General features: G+C 46.3%; 1 protein-coding gene across 2 annotated transcripts in view; it reads left to right on the forward strand.

Moving 5' to 3' along the window:
* LOC134346943 (phosphatidylinositol 4,5-bisphosphate 3-kinase catalytic subunit alpha isoform) overlaps positions 1-24809 on the forward strand; it is a 142173-nt gene that overhangs the window by 17584 nt on the left and 99780 nt on the right. The window contains exon 1 of one of the 2 annotated variants that reach the window (XM_063048826.1): positions 16031-16321. The exons of the other annotated variant lie outside the window; for it this stretch is intronic. The gene's annotated coding sequence lies outside the window, so the exon portion shown is untranslated. Of the gene's footprint in view, positions 1-16030; positions 16322-24809 lie in introns of those variants that run through there. 2 annotated transcript variants of the gene reach the window in all.

Here is a 24809-nt window from a genome sequence, read left to right on the forward strand (position 1 = left end):
CAATCTTGTGCAATGACCCCTCTCCTCACCCCTTGTACCAGATGGTGAATGAGCCAGTTAGAGTGCACTCTATGGTGCATTTGTAGAAGCTTTCGAGTGTTTTAGTTGACAACCCAAATCTCTTCAAACTGCTAACGAAAGGTAGCTGCTGTATTGGGACCTTTGTAGCTGCATCAATGTGTTGGGTCCAGGTTTGGTTCTCAGAGATATTCACACCCAGGAACTTGAAATTGCTCACTTTCTCCTCCTCTGACCCCTCTGAAGACTGGTTTGTGTTCCCTCGTCTTGCCTTTTCTGAAGGCCATAATCAGCTCTTTGGTCTTGTTGATGTTGAGTGCCAGGTTGCTATGACACCACTCAGCTAACTGGCATATCTCACTCCTGTACGCCCTCTCATCACCATCTGAACAGGAACCTGAAGTCACACACTCAACGACTTAGGAATAAGTTCTTTCCCTCTGCCAACATGCTGAGATAGATCCTAGGACGCACAGGAACACCTCATCACTGATGTAACCTGGGGTCATCGGGTGTTTCAGATCATTCAACATCAAAAACTCTCTCCCAGGTAACACAGCCAGGGTCGTCCAGGCCGAGGCTGGTGTCCCAGCAGCATTGGCCCACAGGTCACACCTCCTGATCCGTAGCCACCTGGAGGTTCAGCAGGCTCTGTGATGGCAAGGAGAGACTGCAGAGCGAGCAGCCAGCAAAACATCTATCCCCCACCTCGCATTGTGCCCTCCACCCCAGTTTTGGCACTGCTTAACCAGCTTCTGGTATCAGTTTTCTAAATGGGCATTGAACCCATGAACACTACCTCACTATTTTTTATTTCTGTTTTTGCACCACTTGTTTAATTTAACTTTGGCGTGTGTCTACGTGCGTGCGCATCTTGTGTGTGCGTCTGCGTGTCCGTGATGATGGATTTTTCATGGCTTTTACAAGGCGCGGAGCGAGAGAGAGACTGTGTGACCGCCACTCCTCACACACACATTTTCGCTGTATTTTCCCTTTGTTTTACGAGGTCGAGTTGCGATCTCGACACCCAACCCGGCACGGATGGGAAGTGTACCGGGGGGGGGGGGGGTGACCCGACTAGTTTCGAACTCATGAACCTCTGCTCTCAGGTCCGGCGCCGATGTCGGTGCGCCACCAGCTGGCCCTAGTTTAACTAATGTATATATATATCTTTTTATAATTTTTATGTAATTTAATATTAAGGGCCTTCATCAAGAACTCAGTGGGCCTTTGGAAAACAATGTTAGAAGTTAACTCAAAGCCAGTAGCACAAGTGACCATCAGATGTGGAATATACCAGGGTGATGCACTATTCTCCCTGCTGTTCTGCATAGGCTTGAACTCCCTCAGCCAGCTCATCTCAAAGAGTGGACATGGGTATGGGTTCAAGAGTGGAGTGACCATCAGCCACCTCCTATGCATGGATGACATCAGCTGTGTCCCAGAAATGAAAGAGGCATTGACTCACTAATCCACCTGACAACAGAGACATCGGCATGTCATTTGAACTGGGAAAAGTCAGAGGTGGGATGAGTGGAGGAAGAAGTACAAGGTCGTAGGTGATAGGTGAAAATGGGAGAGGGAGAAGAGTGAAGCAAAGTCGATTGGGGAAAGAGGCAAGGGGCTGGAGAAGGGAGAATCGGATAGGAGAGGATAGAAGGCCATGGAAGAAAGGGAAGTGGGGAGGGGGTGAGCGCCAGAGGAAGGTGATGGGCAGGTGAGGAGATAAGGTGAGAGGGAAATGGGAATGGGGAGCAGGAGCGGTGAAGTGGTGGGGTGTGTTTGCTTGTGGGGAATCCTGGGGTAGCAAGGTAACACAGTGGTTGGTGTCATGCTTTTAAAGGTCACCAGTCATGATTGGGATTCAATCCCCACCACTGTCTGTAAGGACCTTGTACGTTCACCCAGTTAAAGCCTTGGTGTCGCCTGGGGGTGGGTGTCAGGAGCGGTGCAACGTGGCGTCCAGGCTGGAGTCATTGCTTCTTCCCCCCCCCCCCCCCAGTTTTTGCTCGACGAGAGACGGGATCTCTTGTGATTGACTGTGGATTGATTAGTGCCGCGAGTTTTGAGGCTTCATTGCGTGATTGTGATACCATTTGTGTGTTCCATCTTGTGTGTGCTTTGTGCTGTGTGTGACTGTTGGTACTGTGTTTTGCACCCTGATCCCGGAGGATCACTGTTCCGTTTGACTGTATTTATGAGTATTTGTGTATGGTTGAATGACGATTAAACTTGAACTGCAAGAATAAGAGGCGAGGCCAGCAGAGATGAACCATCAACCTGATGCAGGCTCTCGGACTGAAACGTAAACTATTTACTCCTCTCCATAGATCAGGGGTTCCCAACCTGGGGTCTATGATCCCCTCGGTGGGTAGCAGGGCAGCACCTGAAGGGCCTGTTCTGCGTAAAATTAAATATTGCCTGATTTTGTGAGTACTCGCACTCAGAGCGAGCTGTACAGAAACCCAAGGCAGATGGTGTCCAGGATTAAAGAACAAATGCAGGCAAGTAGTTGTTCACTGTCCCCCAGTCTAATGTGAAATGTTTTTGGAATTATGCCTCTGAACTCGGTGTTGATCCCAGCACAGTGTCCTTGGAAGGTTGCTGTGAGCTCGTGCCAACAGGAAGGGTGATGTCTGCTTTCCTGCTATATTTATAAAGATTTTGACGTTACATCACCACTGTATCCATCTGTTCCCAATAACAAGCCGAGGTATTTCTCTCTGTGTCAGTTCCCACTGAATTCTGTCCTATTGCTAGTTGGATTGTTGTTCCTCTCCGCGCATCAGGTTCCTTTAGCATTTTATCAGTTTTTTTACGAGGCCGAGTTGCTAGCTCGATGCTCAACCCGGCATGGATGGAAAGTGTGCAAGGAGCTGGCCGGATTCGAACCTGGGACCACTCGCCTTGAAGTCCAGTACATCTCCGGCTGGCCAGTTGAATTGAAACCCTGAAATGTTCACAAGTTTGAGGTTGGGGTAAATGATTTAGCCTGGGGGCTAACACGAATGCAAGGAACAAAATCGTGTCTTCATGGGCTGTCTCCAACCTGGCGACATGAACACAGAATTCCCTCACCTCTGGTAATCGCTTCCCCCCAACCCCCCCCAACCTCCGACTCCTTTCTCTTTTCTCTCTCCCCTCCTGATCCATCCCTTTCATCTCTTTGCCTTCCCCTCCCCACCTTCTCCATCTGCCCGTCACGCCACACACACTTTCTGTCAGTTCCCCTCCCCTCTTCCCTCCCTCCCTTCCTCTATTCCACGTTCCAGTTCCCTCTCCTATCTGATTCCATCATCCTCAGCGCTTTGTCACCTCCCAGCATCTGATATTTTTCCTACTCTCGTCACTTCCTCTCTGCCCCCCCTCCCCATTTACCTTGTATCTCCCCCTCACCTGGATCCACCGATCACCTCCTGCTGGCCCTTCCTCTCACCTCTCACCTTACTCTGGCTGTTTCCTCCCTTTCTTTCAATCAGAGGTGGGGTCTCGACCAGAAGCGTCAACTGCCCATTCCCCTCCACAGATACACAAACACGAGGAAATCTGCAGATTTTGGAATTTCAAGCAACACACATAAAAGTATAAAAGTTGCTGGTGAACACAGCAGGCCAGGTAGCATCTCTAGGAAGAGGTGCAGTCGACGTTTCGGGCTGAGACCCTTCGTCAGGACTAACTGAAGGAAGAGCTAGTAAGAAATTTGAGAGGGGGAGGGGGAGATCCAAAATGATAGGAGAAGACAGGAGGGGGAGGGATGGAGCCAAGAGCTGGACAGGTGATTGGCAAAAGGGATACGAGAGGATCATGGGACAGGAGGTCTGGGGAGAAAGACAAGGGGGAGGGGGGAATCCCAGAGAATGGGCAAGGGGTATAGTGAGAGGGACAGAGGGAGAAAAAGAGAGAAAAAATAATAATAATAAATAAATTACGGATGCTGCCTGATCTGCTGAGTTCCCCCAGCACTTTGCATGTTTCTCCGGATTCCAGTCCTTGCTGTCTCTGGAGTAAATGGTCTGTTTTTTTAAAAAAGTTTTATATTTGGTTCCTACCTCCAGAAGCTCTCTTGGTCGTAGGCTGTCAGAGCAGTGCGTATCTGGTTAGTAATTTTGCCTCTGAGTTGGTTAGTGGCTGCGGGTTCCAACCTGGAGTGAGCGCAGCGCAGAGGAGGTGCTGTCTCTGTGGACCATTGGCGGGGGGAAGGAGTGGGGGTGTTTGGGATCGCGACCAGATCTATCCCATGGCTCTGTGACTCTGAAGTGGAACAGCTGTAGTTCTCATTCGGTAATGGTTATCAATGACCCAATGTAATTGAAAGCAGATTGTCTGGGCATTCTCTCATTCCTCCTTGTGTGGGAGTTGTTTGGAACTGTGTGTGCGTGTGTACACATTACCCAAAGCCCACAGTTCTGTGTAGTGACGCTGTATAACAGTTCCAGCGTCCCAGTTTCAAAGTCGTGAGGTAGTGTTCATGGGTTCAATGTCAATGTTCAGTATCTTAAGCCCCCCCCTTAATCGCAGGACTCTGCAGAGAGTGGTGCAGACAGCCCAGCACATCTGTAATTGTGAACTTCCCACTATTCAGGACATTTACAGAGATGGGTGCGTTTAATAAAAAAAAAAAGGCTCGAAGGATCATGGGGACCTGAGTCTCCCCAACCACAAACTGTTCCAACTGCTACCATCTGGGAAACGGTACCGCAGCATAAAAGCCAGGACCAACAGTCTCCGGGACAGCTTCTTCCACCAGGCCATCAGACTGATTAATTCGTGCTGATACAATTGTATTTCTACGTTATATTGACTATCCTGTTGTACATACTATTTATTATAAATTGCACGTTGCACGTTTAGAGGGAGATGTAGCGTAAAGATTTTTACTCCTCATGTAGGTGAAGGAAGTAAGAAATGACGTCCATTCGTTCATTCATTCAGAAGGGAAGAAGCTGATCAGGGTCCTGTACCTCCTGTCTGATGGTAACAATGAGAAGAGGGCATATCCTGGGCGGAGGGTAGGGGTCCTTAATGATGGACGCCATCTCCCAGAGGTCAGAATTGAAACCTGGTTTAATATCACCTGCATATGTCATAAAAATTTGTTGCCATGCGACAGCAGTACATTCTAATACATAACAATAAGAACTCAATTACAGTTCATAGAAATGGTCAGTGGTTCAATTTAATGTCGCAGAATGTATACGGTACACAATCTGAAGTTCTTACGAACTTCAGGAAGGTGGAGGTAATTCTCTTCTGCGAATACATGCCTCCTCTGTAGAAGGAATTAATTGAGCCAAGTTCCTGGGAGTTTACATCACAGACTGGTCCCTCAATATCACCTCCCTGAGCAAGAAGGCACAGCAGCGCCTCCACTTTCTGAGGAGACTGAGGAAAGTGTGGCTTCCACCCCCCACTTCCCATCTTAACTGCATTTTACAGGAGCACCACCTGAGAGCATCCTGACAAGTTGCATCTCCATCTGGTATGGGAGCAGCCGAGCATCGGACCAGAAATCCCTACAAAGGACTGAGAGAACAGCCAAGAGGATCATAGGGGTCTCCCTACCATCCACAGGGCCCTTCATATTATTAAGGATCCCACCCATCCATCCAACATCCTCTTTGCCTGTCTACCATCAGGCTGGAGACTCCGATGCAGAAAGACAAGAACAGCCAGGATAGGAAGCAGTTTCTTCCCTCAGGCCATTAGGCTTCTGAGCTCCCTGCTGCATCGCATTCAAAGTGTTGCCGGTTAATTTGTTCTGTACCCTGACAGTACTTAGTTCATGCACTTTAGTTTGTTATTGTTGAGTGCCATCGAATCGTTGTTGACTCATGGCGACCCTATGGATAGGGTCATTGTCCACAGGGCTTTCGTGGCAAGATATAGAAGTAGTCTTTCTTCCGCGCAGATACTGCATCTGCTGCCCAGGTTGGGACCCGGCCGGATTCAAACTCCGAACCATCCGCCTCGGAGTCCAGTGCTGATACCACTACACTACTGGCCAGCCTAACGTGGTTTGTTTATTTATGTGTAATTTATCTGTAGATTCCATCCTTACTTTCATAAGTTGTTGTGTGTTATGTGTACTACAGTGCTTTACGGAGAAACATTGCCTCGTTTGATTGTATACACATATGTAGTTAAATGCCAATAAACTTGACTTGACTTACTCTTTGGAAACATCCACAAAACAGAGAGAAAAGAGAAATACCCAAAGACTGAATAATAGGTAAAATGTTAGAACCCCAAATCTTCCCCAACCCCTCCCACGGACAAGCAGCAAAGCATCAACTTCCCCACTCCCCCCCCCCATGTTCCAGTAAAAAGCATCAGCAACCCCACCCCTGGTCAACACACACACCAAACCCCCAAAGACCATGATCTATAGTCTGTCAAAAACTACTGTCCATCCCAGCACTTTGACATCTCAACAGGCTCTTTTTCGCTAGTGAGAGAAAGTTGATCAGAATCGGGTTTCATGTCACTGGCATGTATGGTGAAATTTGTTGTTGTCTTTACTGCAGCAGTACATTTGAATAGAACATGCCTGCCTGTGTGTATATGTATCTTAAATAAGTCAGCCAAAACTAGGAATAAAATGTAGTGAGGTAGTGTCCATGGGTTCAAGGTCCATTCAGAAATCAGATGGCAAAGGGGAAGAAGCTGTTTCTGAACTGTTCAGTGTGTGTCTTCAGGCTTCTGTACCTCCTACCTGATGGTAGCAATGAGAAGAGGGGTATGTGTGTGTGTATGTATGTATATGTGTGTGTGTGTGTGTATGTGTATTATATATATAAAATATTATACACACACACACGTACATACGCACGCACACAGCTCTTCTCTTCACACCCACTCCCCCACATCCCCCAAACTTACTAACTCCCCGTGCCTGCAGTAAGTTAGCTGTATTCTGCTGTTTGCTCGGGGGTGTTTGAGCTCCTTGGAGCATCCTGCAGATGTCAGATGCAGAATGGACGCAGGTGCCTTTGTGTATGTGTGCGGTACTGATGTTTGTGCTCCAGCCTGCAGTGGCGGAGCTCTGGTATGCTGTTTCCTTCGAGAAGTGTCTCTTCATGAAGTGCTCCAGAGTTTCAAAGCTGCAAATCTTAGAACACAGAATACTACAGCACAGTACAGGCCCTTCGGCCCACAATGTTCTGCCAACCTTTTAACCTACTGTAAGATCAATCTAACCCTTTCCTCCTACACATCACCCATGTGCCTATCTAAAGACCTTTAACGTATCTGACTCCATTACCACCAGCCTCTCTTGGCATTTTAAAAAAACTACCTCTGACATCCCTCCTATGGTTTGCTCCAAACATCTTAAAATTATGTCCATCACCAACCTAATCAGCTCTGGACAACTCCCAGCTATTGCAAGCAACCTCATATTTCCCTTACCTCACACTGTTTGTTTCTACTTCCTACCCAACTCCTCAAACCCTGACTGTCCGGGTCTCTGCTCTTGCCCCACTGAGCTTCTATCTGCCTACCTGCATTTTATCCCTCCTACCTACATTTCATGTGCTCTTGACCTAAGTAGCATTTCAAAAGGCATATCAGGAGTACTTTGATTGCTTGTGGTTCAAGATCTGTTTGCGCTGATAATGGTTAACCGCTTTTGATTTTTTTAAAATTTGAAATTCCAAATCCAAGCCAAGCGACTGTGTGATTGGGCTGCGATACACTGATTCCTCTGGGCAGTAAGTGTCTGACATATGGCTGAGAAATAAGGAAGCTTGCATTTCTGTAGGCTCTGTCTGTTTCATCCCAAAGTCATTTCAGACATTTAACAGGTTTTGAAATGGCGACTGGGAGAAGGCTGGAGAAAGTGGTTGAGAGGTTAAGTAAATTAGCCACTATGGAATAAATGGCTATTTGGAACCATATGATGGTGCTGGCAAACAGCGCAACCCAAGGCGATGCCCTTCAGACAGACAACTGCTTTCAGATAAGATTCTACAGTAAGCTTCATGTGATCGGAACCTGTGATTTACAATTTGATGGTGTGTTTTTGCGCAGTTTGAGCAATCTGTTGCTTTGCTCCCTCCGAGAGGGCTTGGTGAGGTTTGGAGTGAGGTGTGCCTGGAGACCAAGAAGCCAGGAGATCGACTCAATGGCGCAAGCCCATGGTTGACTCAGCTTTTTGCTAATCCCACCAACTGAAGTATTGAGCAAAATGGAGATCAGTGAGGATGAGAGCGGAAGGCAAGCAGGTATTCAATGCCATCTGCCTGTGTTTGTTTTCTCTCTCTCGCACGCTCGCTCTCTCCCTGTGTTTCGCCGGAGGAAGTTTCAGGAGTCTTGGGTGTTGGGAAAGGTTTGATCAGCGAGGTTAGTGGATTGGACTCGTTTTTAGAGGACTCTGCAGTTCATGTGATGTGTCGTTACACTTTTTGTGTGTGGCTGTTTTGTGCAGTTTTTAGACTGGTGCTGTGGCCTGCAGTGGAAGAACAACACAGGACTAAGTTGGACTAAACTGAGCTGAACATGACTGGACTGTGGCAATGACTGTGTGGTTTGATGTTTTATATTCTGTTTTTTGCTCGTTTTTGCCATTTACGTGATTTTTTTTGCGTGTTGGCCGTTTGATGTTCTCTTTGAACGGATTTCGTGATGTTCCTTTGTTTCGTGGCTGTCTGTGGGAAGATGAATCTCAGGGTTGTATCCTGCATGCGTACTTTGGTATTAAATATACTTTGAGCATACTTGATGGGCTGAATGGCCTAATTCTGCTCCTTTGTCTTAAGGTCTAATATTCAGTTCCATAAAGCATTTCATATTCTAGTGGTGCTGGACAGTCATTTACTTGAGGGACACCCTTGGTCTACCGTAAGACATGGGGATAGAATGAGGCTATTTGAGCCATTGAGATTGCTCCTTCATTTAGTGATGGCTGGTTTATTACCCTCTCAACCTCATTCTTCTGCCCTCTCACCCCGACTAATCAAGAACATATTAACCTCTGCTTTAATTATACGCAATGACTTGACCTCCACAGCCGTCTGTGGCAATAAATTACACAGATTCACCATTCTTTAGCTAAAGAAATTCCTCCTAATCTCCGTTCTAAAGGGGTGTCCTTGTAGTCTGAGGCTGTGTCCACTGGTACACCTGGAACCTGTTTGGTCTTCCAGCACAAAGTGAGAAAAAGAGAAGTGTTTGATAGCTGTGGGACTGTACTCACTAGAATTCAGAAGAATAGGGGGTTCTCATTGAAACCTATCGAAAGTTAAAATGCCTCGATAGAGTGGATGTAGAGAGAATGTTTCCTGTGGTGGGGGAGTCTATGACCAGAAGGCACAGCCGCAGAATAGAGAGATGTCCATTTAGAATGGAGATGAGGAATTTCTTTAGGCAGAGTGGTAAATTTATTGCCACAGATGGCTGTGGAGGCCAAGTCACAGAGGTTGACCTGATTAGTCAGGACATGAAGGGATATGGGGCGAAGGCAGGAGATTGGGGCTGAAAGGGAAATGGATCAGCCATGATGAAATGATGGAGCAGACTTGATGGGCCAAATGGCCTAATTTCACTCCTATATCTTGTGGTCTTAAAACCAGTTGATTTTCAGTGGGAGAACATTTTGGGGGGAGGGGGCGCTAAAAGAAGAAATATCTCAGATGGGGAGAGGCCAGATAAAAGCACATTATATCTGACCAAGGTTGTGGGACATGACCTGGTCAAGGAATTCTTGAGGAGAAGAAATGGCTAGTTCTGCTCTAGACAGAAAAAGCCAGTTACTTCAAGTTGGAGCAACACACATAAAAGTTGCTGGTGAACGCAGCAGGCCAGGCAGCATCTCTAGGAAGAGGTGCAGTCGACGTTTCAGGCCGAGACCCTTCGTCAGGACTAACTGAAGGAAGAGTGAGTAAGGGATTTGAAAGTTGGAGGGGGAGGGGGAGATCCAAAATGATAGGAGAAGACAGGAGGGGGAGGGATGGAGCCAAGAGCTGGACAGGTGATTGGCAAAAGGGATATGAGAGGATCATGGGACAGGAGGTCCGGGAAGAAAGACAAGGGGGGGGGGACCCAGAGGATGGGCAAGGGGTATATTCAGAGGGACAGAGGGAAAAAAGGAGAGTGAGAGAAAGAAAGTGTGTATAAAAATAAGTAACAGATGGGGTACGAGGGGGATGTGGGGCCTTAGCGGAAGTTAGAGAAGTCGATGTTCATGCCATCAGGTTGGAGGCTACCCAGAGGGAATATAAGGTGTTGTTCCTCCAACCTGAGTGTGGCTTCATCTTTACAGTAGAGGAGGCCGTGGATAGACATGTCAGAATGGGAATGGGACGTGGAATTAAAATGTGTGGCTACTGCGAGATCCTGCTTTCTCTGGCGGACAGAGCGTAGGTGTTCAGGTTCAAGTAGATACTTCAAGTTGGATGAATTTTGTATTGAGTGCGTACTCATGTTTTCTTTGACTGGTATACTCTGTCTTCCTTCCTGTGAGCATCAGCCTGTCTGTTAGAAAAGCACGACCTGTATGGGTCTGGGCAGCACAGTTGGTAGAATGGCTGTTTCCTCGTGGCTCTGGAGACCCGGGTGTCTCCGTGTTGGTTTCCACCTGGGGCTCCCGTTTCCTCGTACATCCCCAATGATGTATGGGGAGGGAGGGGTGTCAGTTTGTCAGTGACTCTATAAACCCCCCCCCCCACCCCCATGTATAGAATGACAGGAAAAGAATTTAAAAGATCAGAAGCATGAGGAAATCTGCAGGTACTGGATAAAGAACGGTCTCAATCCAAAACATCGACTGTTTACTCTTTTCCATAGATGCTGCCCAGCCTGCTGAGTTCCTCCACCGTTTTCTGTGCGTTGCTTAGGACTTAAAAGGTGATATTGTGGGTGGTGCGCAGTGGGAAAAGCTACTGCCTCTCAGCTGCTGAGTTCGTGTGTGTGTGTGTGTGTGTGTGTGTGTGTGTGTGTGTGTTGCACGCTCCTTGGGTCCTGCCCTTCTGCCCATGCTGGAGCATTGTAATATCAACTAGGTCAACCAAATTCCATTCAAAAACTGACATGAGAGTCAGGCTATCGTGTCATAATTCAAACAACAGGAATTCTGCAGATGCTGGAAATTCAAGCAACACACATCAAAGTTGCTGGTGAACGCAGCAGGCCAGGCAGCATCTCTAGGAAGAGGTGCAGTCGACGTTTTGGGCCGAGACCCTTTGTCAGCTGAAAGAAGAGCTAGTAAGAGATTTGAAGTGGGAGGGGGAGGGGGCGATCCAAAAGGATAGGAGAAGACAGGAGGGGGAGGGATGGAGCCAAGAGCTGGACAGGTGATTGGCAAAGGGGATATGAGAGGATCATGGGACAGGAGGTCCAGGGAGAAAGACAAAGGGGGTGGAACCCAGAGGATGGGTAAGGGGTATAGTGAGAGGGACAGATGGAGGGAGAGAGAGAGAGAATGTGTGTATATAAATAAATAACGGATGGGGTACGAGGGGGAGGTGGTGTCGTAGTTCCTGGGGTTTATCGCAGACTCATTGGCATGACATAGTATTTAAGGGGTGAAAAGGCAATGCTTCTGGGGAAACGACAAGACAGCTTTGGATAGAAACTTCTGCTCCCAATGTAAACTCCTGGCCTTCTGCCAGCCGATTTTCTTTCCTACCTAACTACTTCCTGGCTGCACAGGAAGTGACACAATACAGATCTGAAGTTGCTGATGATTTAAAAGCTGAATGTGCTTAATCACTTGGTAAAACAAATGAATCGCCTGAAGGGCAAGACACCCTGTGACCTTGTGGGTTCCTCCAGGTGTTACAGTTCCCTCTACATCCCAAACAAATGTGGACCCATCTCCCTCATGCAGCTTTCTTATCACCTTCCTCTCCCATCGGCTTCTGTCAGCTTCGTTGCCCACAACTACCACCTCCCAGCCTCTGTCACTGTGTCTCTCCCTCCCTTCCCTACTGGACTCCGTCTGTCCATTGGCATGGTAGTGTAGTGGTTAGCAAAACACTTTCCAGTGCAGGTGACCCGGGTTCAATTCTGGCCGCTGCCTATCAGGACCAGAGGTGAGGGTTGGACCGGTTCTGCTCTCTAATCCGCGACATTTGCTCCACTCCCGGCGGCACTAGGGGGACGCTGTGGGCCTGCACCGGCTGCTCCAGGCTTCGTGTCTGCGAGCTCCACTGTGTGATTAACTGAGTCTGAGGCTGTGGGCCTGCACCGGCTATTCTGGGCTTCATGTCTCTGGACTCAGTTCAGTTTCTGAATGCTGTTGCTTGCTTCTATTGTTTGCACGATTTGTGTTTTTTTTTTGTTTATCGTTCTATGCACGTTGGATAGTTCTCAGTTTATGGGTTCTTTCGGGTTTCTTGTTTTGTGGCTGCCCGTAAGGAGACGAATCTCAAGGTTGTTGGTTGTACATACTTTGATAATAAATATACTTTGAACGTTCACCTCGTGACCGTGTGGATTTCCTCCGGGTTCTCCGGTTTCCTCCCACAGTCCAAAGATGTATCGGCTGGTTGGTTAATTTATCGTTGTAAGTTGTCCTGTGATTCGCTAGGATTAAATTGGGGGTTGCTGGGCAGTGCAGCTTGAAGGGCCAGTTCAACGCCGTATCTCAATAATTTAAAAACAATCAACCTCTTTTCACCTAGATCTGCCTCTTATTTGCTGACTCCGCCCTCATTCTCCCCCCCCCCCCGTATACTGGCCACTTACTCCCTTACTCCCCCTCACTCAGCCCTGATGCAGTGTCTGCCTCTACGGACGCTGCCTGACCTGCTGAGTTCTGCCAGCAGCTTGATCTCCCTTCTCTCCAGACCCCTGCATATGCCATCTCTTGTGTCTCCTTGGTGGGTAAAATGGCTGCTCTAAGTTACTCCTCTTCCCCCCCCCCCCCCCCGCAGTGCATGGATGAGGAACAGAACGGAATCCCAGAGGGAATTGATGGGATTATTATCATTATGTGCCGTGTTGAATGATGTGGGCAATCATGGTCTTTCCACGACCATGTTTGTTCTTGGCAAATTTTTCTACAGAAGTGGTTTTCTATTGCTTTCCGGACAGTGTCTTTGCCAGACAGGTGACCCCAGCCATTATCAATACTCTTCAGAGATTGTCTGCCTGGTATCAGTGATCACATAACCAGGACTTGTGATCTGCACCAGCTGCTCATATGACCATCCACACCTGCTCCCATGGCTTCACCTCGTCTAAGGGTGACCTGCCTTGCGCCTTCCACCTCCTTCTACTGTGCGTCTTCCCTTAGCAGCAGCTCTGGGAGCATCGGTCTAGGGTTGTTGCTGAAATCCCCAGGGGTAGGTGGGCGAGGGCGTGAGCAGGAGAGAATCTCGGTTTGTGTGCGTGTTGTAGAGGAAGAGTGAGTGAGTGTGTGTGTGTGAGAGAAAGAGGGAAGTAACCATGCCAGCCTCTGTTTGGACGTGGAGTAACAGAATAAAGGACACTGCCAGTGACCCTTCAGTGAACGGTCTGAATGCCTGCTCTCTTGCTGAAGGGCATTCCCGAGGAGAGTGCATCTTGTTGGCCAGCACCAGTAAATCAATAGATGAGTTAATCCCACACAAGCTGTTTCTCCGCCGATTCAAACGAGATTTGTTTTTGTCAACTTTTTTTTCTTCTGGTTGTGCCAACTGGCAACTTTTCCCACCTTCCTCCTGTCCCCGCACTTTTCCCTCCCCACCCCCCCCCACCCCCGCAGCTGTTAATGTCTAGCGCACAGAATCATTCAGGAAGGCAGTTATTGTGTTTGGTTTGAGTTTGTTTGTTTGAGAGCTCGGCATGATTTGGCTGAGGCAATCGTGTTTTTTTTTCTTCTTTTAAGTTAAATGTGTGATTTCTGTTGGAAACAAAGCGCTGGGTTATACTGAGATGTGAGTGACTACTGCAGTAATTTTGCTTTTAAGCTCCTTCCTGTTCGTTAGGCAGTTATATCTGTGACTCGATACCATACGAATTAGGAGCAGAATTAGTCTGCTCTGCCATTCCATCATGGATGATTTATTATCCCTCTCAACTCCATTCTCCGGCTTCTCCCCATAACTTTTGACCCCTTCCTCACCAAGGACCTGTCGACCTCCATTTTAAATATACCCAGTGACTTGGCCTCCATAGCTGTCTGTGGCAACGAATTCCACCAAATCACCAACCTCTGGCTAAAGAAATTCCTCCTCATCTCTAAAGGGATATGCTTCTATTCTGAGGCTGTAACTCCCCACTATAGGAAACATTCTCTCCACGTCCACTCTTTCTTGACCTTTCAACATTCAGTAGGTTTAAAACAAAATCATGACTATTTATCTCCATAGTAGTGTAGCAGCTAGCGCAAAGCTGTTACAACCCGGGGCATCGGAATTTAGAGTTGACTTCCGAGGCTGTCTGTAAGGTTATCGTACGTCCTCTCGTCGGGCACAGTCCACGGTCCAAAGACGTACTGGTCAGTAGGTTGATTGGTCATTGTAAATTGTCCCGTGATTATGCTAGGGTTAAATCAGTGGGTTGCTGGGTGACACAGCTCATTGATCAGCACTGTATCTCCAAATGAATAATAAAATGAGACGGTTGATGGCTTCGAATGAACTTGATCAGATGCCCAGGGAGTGCAGGATAGTTAGTTAGCACAGAAACGGGCACTCCAACCCACTAGCCACCTCACTTACACCGACCTCAATATTCTCTGCCCGTTTTCCATCAGCTCCACCCGGTTTCTGTCCCTCACCCCCACACCGTGGGTGGGGCTGATCTACAGCGGCCAGTTAACCCACCTAGTTAAGAAAATGGGGGTGGTAGAGAGATTGTGAACCCTGTAGAATTTTCTCTATCTGCATAAATATGACCCAAGATGTGATCAGATCTTCACACATCCAAAAAAACTAGATAAAGAGAACCCAGTTAAATAAATAACAAAAATTATACTTATTGAGAAAAATGATCCGATATTGCATGTATTGGGGAAATTACGTGAATGTTTGCTTTCAGTAATGGGTGTGCTAACCACTACACTACCATGCTGCTCCTAGTACAGTATATTCCAGAAACAGGTCCATGATTTGTTACAGCATTGTTAATTTAAAACTCCAGCCGGTGTTATAGCGAACATTTCTGATCCAAGTTCGGTCCAGATGAAAGATCTGGACCTGAAATGTTGACTTCCATTTCCCTCCACAGCTACTACCTGACCTGCTGAGTTCTTCCAGTGTTTTTTCTGTGTTGCTTCAGATTCCAGCATCTGCAGTCACTGCTCCTAAATCAAGTTAGTATATTGTTACAAGAACCATGATAAAGAGCTTTTTGCAGCATCAGGACAATTTGTTATGAAGATAAGTTAATGAAGTGTTAACATAGTTATGCGTTTGTGATAAAATAAACATAATGACATCAACCTGATGGTGTGAATATTGATTTTAAACCAGAAGGAGAAAAATGTCCTGTTTCTCTTCTTTTCCCTCCCACTTCCTCTATTCCCCACTGTGGCCTCTTGCCTCTTCTCACCTTGCCTATCTCGTCCCCTGGGTCCACTCTCCTGTCCTATCAGATTCCTTCCTCTCCAGCCCTTTACCTTTCCTCCACCTGGCTTCACCTTTTAGCTATCCTCTTACCTCTGCCCACCCACCTTTTTATGCTGGCATCTTCCCCCTTCCTTTCCAGTCCTACTGAAGGGTCTCGGCCAGAAACGTCAACTCTTCACACTTTTCCATAGATGCTGCCTGACCTGCTGAGTTCCTCCAGCACTCTGTGTGTTTTGTTTTGGATTTCCAGCATCTGCAGAATCTCTTGTGTTTGATGCATAAAACTTGTTTGTTACAGCAAGTTTTAAAAGTGTTTGCATCAATAACAATTATTAAGTGTTGTAGAACGGGGAACAAACAAAGGAAAAAAATAGAGGGGAGTTGTGGTTGTCTTGTCTTCAAAGCTGGCTCAGACTGGATTGATAACAAGACATTCCAGTGATGAGAATAACCAGATTGGATGGTGTGACACCTGCTGTAGAAAAACGTCCAGAAAAAGTACACAATTAGCTATACTGCAGTTACTGAAAAATTCAATATGATTATATAAAAATGCAGCAAAGGTAGGAGAAGATGAGCTATAAGAAAATAACAATTTTCCACTCTACTCCAACTCTCCAAATGAAGTAGAGCCGCTGGTGTGTCTTCCTGGTGTCTTGCATCAGTCTGTTGGCCCAGGCTCACTCCTCTGAGACGTTAACGCCCAGGGATTTGATTAATGTTGCAGTATGGTGCTGATTACACCAGTCTTTTATGCTAGTCATGAGCAGTTGCCAAGTTGGCCAGTGTGGTGCAAGACTGGGTTCGAACAGGTATCTAATTTCTACCTTGATATGAGATTCAAGTGTGTTTATTGTGTGTCCCTGTGACGAAACAAACGTTTGTGTTGCAACCAGCACATTGGAGGGAGAGCACACAAGTGTGGCCGTGCTTCCTGTGGTAACATAGCTTGCCCAGTGTATAAGATGATGAGAGACGTTGATCGTGTGGATAGTCAGAGGCTTTGTCCCAGGGCTGAAATGGCTAACACAAGAGGGCACAGTTTTAAGCTGCTCGTAAGTAGGTACAGAGAGGATGTCAGGGGCAAGTTTTTTACACAGAGAGTGGTGAGTGTGTGGAATGGGCTGCCAGCAATGGTGGTGGAGGTGGATACGATAGTCTTTTAAGAGACTCCTGGATAGGTGCATGGAGCTTAGGAAAATAGAGGGCTGTGGGTAAGCCTTGGTAGTTCTAAGGTAAGGATATGTTTGGCACAGCTTTGTGGGCTGAAGGGCCTGTATTCTGCTGTAGGTTTTCTATGTTTCTAGAACTTGTTAACACTAACCCATGGGCTTGATGGCTTTGGGGCAAAGTTTGTGGATGATATGAAGGTAAGTGGAGGCGTAGGTGTTACTGAGGAAGCAATGCGATTGCAGCAGGGCTTAGACAAATTGGAAGAATGGGCAAAAAAGTGACAGATGGAATATGGTGTTGGGAAATGTGTGATAATGCATTTTGGTAAAAGGAACAATAGTGTGGACTAGTACCTAAATGGGGAGAAGTTTCAAACATCAGAGTTGCAGAGGGACTTGGGAGTTCTTGTTCAAGACTCCCAGAAGGTTAATTAGGGGTTGAGTTTCTGGTAAAGAAGGCAAATGCAATGTTGGCATTCATTTCAAGGGGAATAGAATATGAAGTGAACGAGACACTGGTCAAGCTGCTCTTGAAGTAAGCTTTGGGCCCCATATCTCAGAAAGGATGTGTTGTCATTGGAGAGTGTCTAGAGGAGGTTCACAAAGGTGATTCCAGGAATGAAGGGGTTAACATATGAGGAGTGTTTAGCATCTTTGGGCCTGTACTCACTGGAATTTAGAAGAATGCGGGAGGATCTCATTGAAACCTGGTTGTTTCAACATTTGGTAGATAAGGTGGATGTGGAGAGGATGTTTCCTATGGTGGGGGTAATCAGAATTAGAGGGCACATCCTCAGAATTGAGGGGGTGACCTTTTAGAGCAGAGGTAAGGAGGGATTTGTTTTAGCCAAAGAGTGGTGAATCTGTGGAATGCTCTGCCACAGACTGCAGTGCAGGCCAAGTCCGTGGGTATATTTAAGGTGGAAGAGGATAGTTCGCAGACTGGTCAGGGCATCAAAGGATATGGTGAGAAGGCAGGTCTGTGCAGTAGAGTGGGATCTGGGGATCAGCCATGATGGAATGGCGGAGCAGACTCGATGGGCTGATGGGAGCAGAATTAGGCCAATGTCTCATGGCCCTCTGGGAGGAAATCAGAACACTGGTAGGAAATCCACACGGTCACGGGGAGAATGTACAAATTTTTTTTTACAGATATCATCATTAACATCATTGTGCTGTGTCATATGACGTGGGTGATCCTGGTCTTTGACTGCAATTGTTCTTGGTAAATTCCTCAGAAGCGGTTTGCCATTGCCTTCTGGGCAGTGTCTTTACAAGACGCGTGACCCCCTCCAGCCATTATCAATTTTCTTCAGAGACTGTCTGTCTGGCGTCAGTGCTCGCATAACCAGTACTTGTGAAGTGCACCAGCTGCTCGTACGACCATCCACCACCTGCTCCTGTGGCTTGACGTGACCCTGATCCGATGGTGGGGGAGAGCTGGTCACACTAAGCCATGGGAGCAGGTGATGGAATAGCAGAATTGCCAAGAGCAATCCTGGTCACAGAAAGACCATGATCTCACAGGTCATATGAAACAGCACATAACGAACAAATGATATATCTCCATACCTTGATATTCATTGTCTTGCAGGCATTTACAGTAGAGCAAAGAAATAAATAGAATCAATGAAAATCTACACACAAAGACTGACAAACAGCCAATGTGCAAAAAAAAAGCAAACTGAGCAAATATAGCACAAAATAAATAAATAATACTGAGAAGATGCGTTGTAAAATCATTGAAGGTGGGTCTATAGGTTGTGGAATCAGTTCAGTGTTGAGGTGAGTGAAGTTCCTCCAGCATTTTGTGTATGTTATTCTAGAAAACAGGCTGCCCCTTTAATCTTCCTACCAAAGACTCTCCCTGTACTGTCCGTTACACTGCTGGCATTTAGGGCACCATTGAATGTCCTCCACCTCTGGTAGTGTTCAGGGCTTGCTCCCTTCATCTCGTCAGTAGCTTCCTCTCCGTTTTCGCTGCTGTCAGTCATGCAAGTCCCAGGTGGAGACCCAAGAGTACCATCACACTCAGATGTAGAAGGATTCTTCATTGCTGTTTCCGTAACAATTTTGTTTTCCCGGTCAGGGTTCAGCTCAGGGCTAACAACCCTCCGAACATGGAGACCGGTGGACCACTCTTAGTCTGTTCTCTACCCTTTGACCTGTTTGGCATGGGTGACCCTACCAAGAGTCAAAGCATGAAGCCCTGACTCCAGCCAACATCGCTCTCCGGGTCATTGAGGCACACAAGCCTCCAAACCCAATGGCAAGTTGTGGTCCTCCTGGAGGTTCCTACCAAAGTGCATATTGCTATATTCTACCTGCCAGTTTTTGGGAAGCTACTTGACTTTGAACTGAGATGTGCTTGAGATTTGACTGTGGACATAAAATTTACTGTTGCCTGTCACTTACCCGGCAGTCAGTTGGCTCATTAGGGAACCAGGTCCAGTGGTTTGTGTTACTGGTTTATCAGAGAATTATTAATGCAGTCTTAGTCATGTGATGTCAATACTCCTGTCCCGTAGTGTGTGAAAGTAAACTTTAACCTCTTGTGGATTTGCTAATGAGCTGCTAATTGGAAGCTGACCAAGATACCATGTCCGGTGTGCTGTGCCAAAATCCCTCAATCTGTGAAAGAAATCTTTCCCATCAGACAAAAGTACAAAACCCAGGTTCAAGGACAGTTGCTATCCCATTTATCCCATGTATCTAGTTTTCTGTAAATGCTTGTAAAGATGAATCTCAAGGTAGTTTATAGTGACATAACAGTACTGTACAAAATATAGCAACATGTGTATAGCTTGGGTGTCCGAGACTCTGCACAGAACTGTATTTGTCAACGTGGAGCGGATAGCGACCTTCTAAATCTGGTGGGAGTGCAGGATGTTGGGAATGGCGAGGGTGGAGCACCACAGGCAGGGTGTAGGACAGGTGGCAGAGGAGGACTGCCAGGGATGGGGGATGATGTGGGTACAGGCATACCTAGCCGTGAGACACCAGGCAAGGCCATTTGATTCCAAACAATTAGATTATAGACGATTACAGAATCTCCCTCCGGGGCTTCCCTCCCCTCCCCATTCCCCTTTTCCGAACTATGATTCCCCTCTCCTTACCCCCTTCCCACTCTCAGTCCATAATAGAGACCCATATCAGAATCGTGTTTATCATCACTCACATATGTCGTGAATTTTTTTTTTGCGTAACCAATACAGTGCAATACATAAAATTACTACAGTACTGTGCAAAAAGTCGTGGACAGTCTGGCTATATACAATGCCTATATATTTAAAAAAAACTCCCCCCTGCCGGAAGTTTTGATGTTTTATTGTTTTACAACATTGAACCACAGTGGATTTAATTTGGATTTTTGGACACTGATCAACAGAGAAGACTTTTTTTTGTCATAGTGAAAACAGATCTCTACAAAGTGGTCTAAATTAATTACAAATATAAAACACAAAATCATTGATTGCATAAGTATTCGCCCCCTTCAAGTCAGTATTTAGTAGATGCACCTTTGACAGCAATTACAGCCTTGAGTCTGTGTGGACAGGCCTCTATCAGCTTTGTACATCTAAACACTGCAATTTTTCCCCATTCTTCTTTACAAAACTGCTCAAGCTCTGTCAGATTGCATGGGGATCATGAGTGAACAGCCTTTTCAAGTCCAGCCACAAATTCTTAATTAGATTGAGGTCTGGACTCTGACTTGGCCACTCCAGGACAGTAACTTCGTTGATTTAAGCCATTCCTGTGTAGCTTTGGCTTTATGCTGGGGTCATTGCCTTGTTGGAAAACAAATCTTCTCCCAAGTCACAGTTCTCTTGCAGACTGCAACAGGTTTTCCTCCAGGATTTCCCTGCATTTTGCTGCATTCATTTTACCCTCTACCTTCACAAGCCTTCCAGGGCCTGCTGCAGTGAAGCATCCCCACAGCATGATGCAGCCACCACCATGCTTCACGGTAGGGATGGTGAATTTTTGATGATGTGCAGTGTTTGGCTTACATCAAACAAGGCATTTATTCTGATGGCCAAAAAGCTCAATTTTGGTTTCATCAGACCATAGAACCCTCTTCCAGCTGACTCCAGAGTCTCCCACATACTTTCTGGCAAACTCTAGCAGAGATTTCTGAGAGTTTTTTTCAACAGTGGCTTTCTCTTTGCCACTCTCTCATAAAACTGTGATTGGTGAAGTACCCAGGCAACAGTGATTGTATGCACAGTCTCTCCCATCTCAACCACGGAAGCTTGTAACTCCTCCAGAGTTGTCATAGGTCTCTTTATGGCCTCCCTCACCAGTCCCCTTCTTGCACAGTCATTCAGTTTTTGAGGATGACCTGCTGTAGGAACTCTACTCCTTTACTCTACTCTACAGTGACTTGGAAATTTTCTTGTGTCCATCTCCTGACTTGTGCTTTTCAATAACCTTTTTGTGGAGTTGCTTGGATTGTTCTTGTCTTCATGGTGTAGTTTTTGCCAGGATACTGACTCACCAGCAGTTGGACCTTCCAGATACAGGTGTATTTTTACTGCAATCAATTGTAACATATTAACTGCACACAGTGATCTCTGTTTAACTAATTATGTGATTTCTAAAACCATTTGGCTGCACCAGTGATGATTTGGTGTGTCATATTAGAGGGGGTGAATACTTATGCAATCATTTATTTTGTGTTTTATATTTGTAATTAATTTATAAACTTTGTAGAGATCTGTTTTCACTTTGACATGAAAGAGTCTTTTTCTGTTGATCAGTATCAAAAAAGCCAAATTAAATCTTCTGTGATTCAATGTTGTAAAACATGAAAATTTATGGGGGGGGGGGGTTGAATATTTTGATAGGCACTGTATATGTCTAAGAATTTTGCACAGCACTGTATTTGTACTTTGATAATTTTATATTGACTTTGATCTGATCTGTATGAAGAGTATGCAAGACGAGCTTTTCGCTGTATTGGTAAGTGTGACAATTATAAAGGTTCCAGTACCAAAGATGATGGATGTAGGGTGGGTCTCTGATCGAGAATCCTTCTTGGAATGGTACGGTGGTTAGCAAATATACTCTTGAAAATCACTACCTGTATTGTTTGAGTGTACTAAGGTTAGTTTGTCTAAAATTTGTCTTTGGAGTTGTACCCATGGGTTGATTAGTGACTACTAAGGGTAAAGCAAATGACATATCAAGGACAGTTACTATCCCACAATTATCAGACACTTGAACAGACCTTGGATTCTTGACCTTGCTTTCTTAGAAGTAGAGGACCGCACCGCAGCCCCTTAAGTGGGCCAAGTCCTTCAATAAGCTGCTCTAATTCCCTGCCCTCCCAAAGCATCCTGCATTCTCAAAGACCATTCCCTCCCCAGACATTCTCTTTTCTCTATCCTTCCATCAGGCAAAATATTCAGTTTCAGATTTATTTATTACATGTACGTCAAAACGTACAGTGAAATGTGCCTTTTGTGTTAACAACCAAGAACATGAATGGAAGTGGCGGGGTCCGGGCCCCAGAGCGTATTGAAACAATTGAACCCAGTGTTTAATGATGACTTGAGCACCGTGCCTGATTGAAAAGGTCAGGGTGTTGGGTTCAGCTGGCTGCCTCGCGGTGTTTACTGGGCTCTGCGCTGAACTCGGGCTGTGGCCTCGTGTCTGTGGACGGACTCTCCCCTGGATTTCAGCTCTGAATGCTGTTTGCTTGTTTTTGTTGTTTGCACGATTTGATATTTTTCTCTCTCTCGCTCTCTCTGCGCATTGAGTGTTTGACGATCTTTTTAATGGATTCTCTTGGGTTTCTTTGTTTCGTGGCTGCCTGTGAGGAAATGAATCTCAAGGTTGTATAATGTATACATGCTTTGAATAAAGCTATTGGCACGCTGGCCTTCATAACAAGGGGAATTGAGTATAGGAGCAAAGAGATCCTTCTGCAGCTGTACAGGGTCCTGGTGAGACCACACCTGGAGTACTGTGTGTAGTTTTGGTCTCCAAATTTGAGGAAGGACATTCTTGCTATTGAGGGAGTGCAGCGTAGGTTCACAAGGTTAATTCCCGGGATGGCGGGACTGTCATATGTTGAGAGATTGGAGCGACTGGGCTTGTATACTCTGGAATTTAGAAGGCTGAGAGGGGATCTTATTGAAACATATAAGGTTATTAAGGGATTGGACACGCTGGAGGCAGGAAGCATGTTCCCGCTGATGGGTGAGTCCAGAACCAGAGGCCGCAGTTTAAGAATAAGGAGTAGGCCATTTAGAACGGAGTTGAGGAAAAACTTTTCCACCCAGAGAGTGGTGGATATGTGGAATGCTCTGCCCCAGAAGGCAGTGGAGGCCAAGTCTCTGGATGCTTTCAAGAAAGAGATGGATAGAGCTCTTAAAGATAGCGGAATCAAAGGTTATGGGGAGAAGGCAGGAACTGGATACTGATTGTGGGTGATCAGCCATGACCACAGTGAATGGCGGTGCTGGCTCAAAGGGCCGAATGGCCTACTCCTGCACCTGTTGTCTATTGCTTTGATATTAAATGTACTTAATATAATTAAACAGCCCACAAGTGTGGCTATACATTCTGGCACCAGCATTGCATGCCGGCATTGTTCAGATGACATCAAAGCCTGAAAATGTACCACCAGCCTCAGGGACAGCTTCTACCCTGTGACTGTTTAATGTTCTCTAGTATGATAAGAGGGTGGTGGGGTTGAGATGTGTCCGTACTAAAGGAGGTGTAAGGCGCTCCTTCCCTCCACTGGCCTGCAGGTCACCCTTGGGCAAGGTGTAGCACCTGCTTAGCCCTCCGATCTGGGTCGGTGAAGCCACGGGAGCGGGTGGTGGATGGTCATACAAGCAGCCGGTGCAGATCACAAGTCCTGGTTGTGTGACCACTGACACCAGGCAGACAATCTCTGAAGAGTACTGAAAATGCTTGGGGTCACCCATCTTGCAAAGACACTGCACAGAAGAAGGCAAGGGCAAATCAGTTCTGTAGAAAAATTTGCCAAGAGCAATCATGGTTATGGAAAGACCATCATTGCCCATATCATACCTTACAGCACAGAACAAACAAGTACAATAAGGTGGATTCTTGACCTCACAATCTACCTCATTATGATCTTGCACTTTAATGTTTACCTGCACTACACTTTTTCTGTAACTGCTGCACTTTACTCTGCATTGTTATTGTTTTACCCTGTTCTATCTCAATGATCTGTATGAACAGTATGCGAGACAAGCTTTTCACTGTAACTCATACGTTGACAATAATAATCCAATTCCAAAGTTCAAAGTAAATTTATCGTCAGTTTATAAGTGTCACCATATCCTACCCTGTTATTCATTTTCTTGTGGGCATTCACAGTAAATACGAAGAAACCGCACAGAAAGAATGCACAAAAGATGACAAATTGTGCAAATACAAACGGGGGGGAACACAAGTTGTGGAGTTCTGAGTCCATAAGTTGTGGGATCGGTTCAGCGTTGAGGTGAGTGAAGTTATCCACTCTGGTTCGTGAGACTGATGGTTGAGGAGTGAAAGCTGTTCCTGAACCCGGTGGTGTGTTTCTGAGGGTTCCTGTACCTCCTCCCTGTTGGCAGCAGCGAGGAGAGAGCATAGCCTGTGTTCTGGAGCTCCCCGAGGATGGATGCTGCTTTTCTGTGACGGTGCTCCATGTAGATGTGTTCATTGGTGGACTGGGGTGTATCCACAACTTTTTGTAGGCTTTGCCGTTCAAGGTCATTGCTATTTGCAAATAACAGACCATGATGCAACCAGTCAGTATAATTTATAGGTTTGTCAAAGTTTTCGATGTCATGCCGAATCTTCACAAACTTCTAAGAAAGTGGAGGCAGTGCCACACACTTTAAAGTTGCTGGTGAACGCAGCAGGCCAGGCTCATGAGGACTGGCTCATTGACCTCCAGTTTCCTCCTCCTGAAGTCAATAAGCTCTTTGGTTTTTCTGACGTTGAGTGAGAACCATGTAGTTACCTGCTTACACTGAGACTTCAGCCTGAGTTCTCCAGCCAGAGGAAGTGTCCTCTTCCACCCTAGCAGTATATCCATGCTTTGGAGTTAGAGTTGTACAACACAGGAACAAGTTCCCTGAGCTACCTGTCCTTGTATTTATCTATA

Source organism: Mobula hypostoma, chromosome 5 (genome assembly GCF_963921235.1).
Source record: "Mobula hypostoma chromosome 5, sMobHyp1.1, whole genome shotgun sequence".
Lineage (NCBI taxonomy): Eukaryota > Metazoa > Chordata > Chondrichthyes > Myliobatiformes > Myliobatidae > Mobula > Mobula hypostoma.